The following is a 6,000-nucleotide window of genomic DNA, read 5'->3' on the forward strand; positions in this document are numbered from 1 at the left end:
TTTGGCCATGTTCTGTCTTTGCTCTTTTCCATAATGATGCAAAATAACTTTTATAATCACGCTGTCCAAAATAGTCACCCACTGCTGCTTCATCAACATGCCCAGCTTCATTTTCTAAAACTAAATCTAGAATTACATCCCCTTACATTGGGTTTGCCATGTGCTAGCTAATTAAGTTTTATTGAATATCTTTCAAGGATTTTGTGCGCTTTGTGCTTCTCACATTGTTCAAATTCCAATTGATATAAGGGTGGTTGAAGTCCCCTGTTATTACTTGCCCTATCTTTATTGTGCTCAGAAATATGCCTACATATTTTCTCTCTGTCTCCCTTCCATTATTTGAGAATTCATAGTACACTTGTGGTAGTGTGGCTGACCTTTTTGGTGTATTTCTGATATCAATCCATATAGCCAAATTTTGTACAAAAACAGAAATTGCTGGAGAGTCTCAGCAGATCTGGCAGCATCTGTGGAGAGAAAGCAGAGTCAACATTTTGGGTTCAGTGATTAAGAGTCAGACCTGCTGAGTTTTTCCAACATTTTCTGTTTTTGTTTCAGATTTCCAGCATCGCAGGCCTTTGTTTTATTTTAGCCTAATTTAGTAAGTCATTTCTCACAGCTGTAATTTCCTGAACCAATAATGCTATTGCCCCACTTTTTTAAACTTTGCATCCAGGGATGTTGAGGTGCCAATTTTATCATCCTTTCAGCCAAGTATCAGGTATAGTCCTGATATCCAGCTGCCACATGTCCTCACCTCATCAGCTTTATTTATTATACACCTTGCCTTTTAACACTGCCAAATTCCTGTGCTGTACTTTTTTTAACCTTTGCTTTGACATCAGTTTTCCTTGAGCTCTTCTGTCACCTTCAATCAAATGCTGCCATGTTATCGACGGCAGTCATGTCTGAGATTTTGTTTGGCTGGCTGGTTTGTGATGCAGAGTAATGCTAACAGTACAGGTTCAATTCCTGTACCAGCTAATGTCCCACGAAGGCCTTGCTTTCTCAACCTTACCTCTCACCTGAAGCCTGGTAACCCTCCATCATCAGTTGACACTCCGTTAGTGAAAGAGAGTACCTATGTCCTTTGAGTATATGGCGAAATTCAATTGTAGCTTTGTCCATGTTAGGACTAAAGTAGCAATGAGCTGAGTAGGTCTGGTGGAACCTCACCAATATCACTTTTTTTTTAGAAGACCTCTTTAGTTGTCATCTATTCTTGAGAGCTGTACTTGTGTATAATGCATTTCTGACATCCTACTGATCAAATTCTTTGGGACATCCTGAAATTCTGAAAGTGCTCTATGAATGTATCATGATTCTGGGTATTATCTTTAGGGGAGAAAGGAACCTTTAGATACGTACTTTTGGTTGGGTTGTAAAGTTCATGATGTAGGGCATGATGGAATTAATTAATAGAATGATCTTTTTTTGACTCCTGCATTGTGCTTCTTGAGACCGAAACAGCACCATTGCCCGAGCAAAATCTTCTGAGCTTTAAGGACAGTCAGGTGAGTGGAGAAAGTTTGCGTGTAAAAATAATGCAAGCAATTTAAGTGAGATGGAAAGTTGCCTCACCTCCCTACAGGGCAGTGAGTTGGAGCCACTCCCTTGGCAGCTGGATCCTGTGATGCACCCTCTCAGTAACCACAAGAGGACACACCTCCTTTCACTTTATTAACACATTCCAGCTATATTAGGTAAATGACATGGCCTTTTAAATCTTACCTACATCATTGTGGGCTCCCCACACAGCCACTAAGTTGTGAATTAATTGCAATAACACTTGTATTAGTTGTTTTTAAATCATAACTCAAAAGGAACCACACCCTGGAAAGTTGCCTATGTGATCGTAAGTTTGTCTAAAAGCTAAGGACCTAGTCTTTTTATTTTTATTTTGACTTGAGTTTTTGAATATCTCAATTTTTTACTTGGTGGAATTCCCATTGTGTTGAGAAATCTTACTACCAGCACCACCCAGAGGTAACCAGCAAAGGATTATTATTAAAGAAAAAATGCAAAAGTAACGTGTAATCTAGCAAAAAAAAATCAAATAAATTGTTAGAACTCCGACAAGCATAAAAGGAGATTTGCAAAACCAAATGTGAATCCCTTAGGGACTGAGAAATTGTAATGAAGAATAAATAAGTGGTAGAAATGTTAAACGAAATATTGATCACCAGAATAGAGGACATTTACCAGAAATATGGAGAAATCAAGGATCTAGTGACAGTGAGGAACTAATTCATATGGATAAAGAAGGAGAAGTTAATGGGAGCTACAAACGTTTATCCCCACTTGATAGGATCTATGTCCTGGGTTCTACAAAAGGTGGATTGGATGCATTGGTTGTGAACTTGCAAAATACTTTAGATTTTGCAATAGTCCCATTGATTGAAGTGCAATAAATGTAACACCGCTATTTGAGAAAGGAAGGAGAGATAGAAAACAGAACTTCAGTTAGTCTACAATTATGAAGAAGAAAATGCTGGGATCCGTTGTTTAAACAGTGACAAGGCAATTAAATTGATTTAATTTAGACAAAGTCAACATAGCTTTTATGAAGGGAAAGTAGTTTTATACATTTGAGTTTTTTGAGGATATTACTCACAGGGTAGATGAAGGAGAAGCCAATATAGTTTCTCTTAATATTCAAAAGAAATTCAATAAGGTGCCACCACAAGTTTTGTTGAATAAGGTAACCCCTTATGATTGGAGGTAATATGTTGCCAGAGATAATTTTAAAAAACAGAAAAAGGTATGAGGCAGGTCACTTACAGATTAGCAGACTATTAATAGTAGGGAGTATAAGGATTTGATGCTTAGACCTCAGTTATTTACAATATATATTAGTGACTTAGATGAATGAGTTAAGTGTAGAAAAATAGTATCTTTAAGTGGTGAATAACTGTTAATTGTTAGTGTTCAGAGGGATTTAGGTATCAAACTCCACAAAGAGGGAAATACATGTGAAATATTTGTATTTTGTATAAATTAAGTAGATTGGGAGGCAGATTTTGGAAAGGTGCAGAAGTAACAGGGTTGTTGGCATGGGTGACTTCAACTTCCCTAATATTGATTGGAATCTCCTTAGTACAAATAGTTTGGATGGAGTTGATTTGTCAGGTGCACACAGGAAACATTTCAATTTGTAGACAGACTGACTAGGGGAGACCATATTGGATTTGGTGCTTGGCAATGAACCAGGTCAGGTGTCAGATCTCTCAGTGAGAGAGCATTTTGGTGATAGTAATCACAACTCCCTGACCTTTATTATAGTCATGGAGAGGGATAGGCGAGTATGGTATGGGAAAGTATTTAATTGAAGAGAGGGTTTTACAATACTATTAAGCAAGAACTGTGGAGCATAAATAGGGAGCCAATATTCTCAGGGAAATGCACAGCAGAAATATGGAGGCTGTTTAGGGAGCACTTGCTGCGAGTACTGGATAGGTTTGTCCCACTGAGGCAAGGAAGGAATGGTAGGCTGAAAGAATCTTCAGTGACAAGGGATATGGAACATCTAGTCAAGAGGAAGAAGGAAGGTTGAGGAAGCAATGATCAGACAGGGCTCTCAAAGTTTACGAGGTAGCCAGGAAGGAACTGAAGAATGGAATTAGGAGAGCTAGGAGGGGGCATGAGAAAAGCTTTGGCATGTAGGATGAAGAAAAACCCCAAAGCATTCTACACTTATGTGAGGAATGAAAGAATGGCCAGAGTGAGGGGAGGGCTGATCAGTAGAGGGAATTTGTGTCTGGAGTCAGAGGAGGTTAATGAGCGGGATCTTGTCATTTGTGAGGATAGTGTGAAACAGGCTGATATACTCAAACAAGTTGATGTTAAGAAGGAGGATGTACTGGAAATTTTGAAAAACATGAGGATAGATAAGTCACCTGGACCAGATGGGATATACCCAAAGTAATTATGAGAAGTGAGGGAAGAGATTTCTGCGCTTTTGGCAATGATCTTTGTGTCTTCACTGTCCACTGGAGTAGTACTAGGTGATTGGAAGGTGGCAAATGCTATTCCCTTGTTCAAGAAAAGGAATAGGGATAACCCTGGAAATTACAGACCTGTCAGTCTTACATCGGTAGTGGGCAAATTATTGGATAGGATTCTGAGAGACAGGATTTATTATTATTTGTAAAAGCTTAGCTTGATTAGAGATAGTCAACATGGCCTTGTGAGAGGCAGGTCATGCCTCACAAGCCTTATTGAATTCTTTGAGGCTGTGACAAAACACATTGATGAAGGTGGGTGTAGTGTATATAGGTTTTAGCAAGGCATTTGATAAGGTTCCCCATAGTAGGTTCATTTAAAGTAAGGAGGCATGGGATACAGGGAAATTTGGCTGTCTGGACACAGAATTGGCAGGTACCTAGAGGAGAGGGAGTGGTATTAGATGGAAAGTGTTTAGCCTGGAGCCCGGTGACCAGTGGTGTTCCACAGGGATCTGTCTGGGACCTTTGCTCCTTTGTGATTTTTATAAAGCAGTTGGATGAGGAACTGAAGGGTGAGTTAGTAAATTTGCTGATGACATGAAAGTTGGTGGAGTTATGGATAGTGTGGAGGACTGTTGTAGATTGCAGCAGGACATTGACAGGATGCAGAACTGGGCTGAGAAATGGCAGATGGATTTCAACCTGGAAAAGTGTGAAGTGATTCCTATTGGAAAGTCGAATTTGAATGCAAATTACATGGTTAAAGGCAGGATTCTTGGCAGTGTGGAGGAACAGAGGGAATTTGGAGTCCATGTCCATAGATCCCTCAAAGTTGTGACCCACATTGATAGGTTGTTAAAAAAGTGTGTGGTGTGTAGGTTTCCATCAGCAGGGGGATTGAGGTTCAGAGCCACAACATTATGCTGCAGCTGTATAAAGGAGAAAGTGAGGTCTGCAGATGCTGGAGATCAAAGTTGAAACTTTATTGCTGGAACAGCACAGCAGGTCAGGCAGCATCCAGGGAACAGGAGATTCGACGTTTCGGGCACAGGCCCTTCTTCAGGAATGAGTCTGGGTGCTTGAACAGTTAGATTCCGTACAGTATGGAAACAGACCCTTCAGCCCAACCGACCCTCCTCACCGACCCTCCAAAGAGTAACCCACCCAGACTCATTCCCCTATCCTATATTTACCCCTGACTAAAGCATCTAACACTATGGGCAATTTAGCATGGCCAATTCACCTAATCCCCACATCTTTGGACTGAGGAAGGAAACCGAGCACCCGGAGGAAACCCACACTGTCATAGGGAGAACGTGCAAAATCCACACAGACAGTCACCAGAGGCTGGAATCAAACCCGGGTCCCTGGTTCTGAGAGGCAGCAGAGCAAACCACTGAGCCACTGTGCCGCCCCTCAGATACATGATGAAGTTTGTTTGATCAGCATTATTTCTTTCATCTTGTCCCATAAACTTCCCTATCTCACAACCTTTCTTACCTCTACCAAAAGATCCTTTCTGTCACCATGTTTATGGAGATGTCAAAGGTAGGTTCTTCACACAGAGTGTGGTGGGTGTGTGGAATGCACAGACAGCGGTGGTAGTACAGTCAAATCCATTAGGGACATTTAATTGACTCTTGGATAGGCACATGGATGGTAGTAAAATGTAGGGTATGTAGGTTAGTTTGATCTTAGAGTAGGATAAAAGATAGCACAACATCGAGGGCTAAAGGGCCTGCACAGTGCTATACTGTTCTATGTTTTAATGTTGAGGTTCCTTGAACATTTGTTTGGTTACTGAATAAAGCAAGCAAGGTTTGAGATATGCTGATAATAAATGAATACTTACAATACCTTCACACTCAAGAATGAAAGCCTATATCTCTGGGTCTGTATATGATTCAGAACTCTGGCATTGTCAACATCCTTTCCTTCCATTAACAAAGCAATTGTGTCAGTGATCATCATTCATTATTTTGCCTAAGTCCAACCCCACCAATTTTCTCCCTCCTTCCCATAATATACTGATGCTAAAAGTACCTTTTGATGATAT

Source organism: Chiloscyllium plagiosum, chromosome 23 (assembly GCF_004010195.1).
Source record: "Chiloscyllium plagiosum isolate BGI_BamShark_2017 chromosome 23, ASM401019v2, whole genome shotgun sequence".
Taxonomy (NCBI): domain Eukaryota; kingdom Metazoa; phylum Chordata; class Chondrichthyes; order Orectolobiformes; family Hemiscylliidae; genus Chiloscyllium; species Chiloscyllium plagiosum.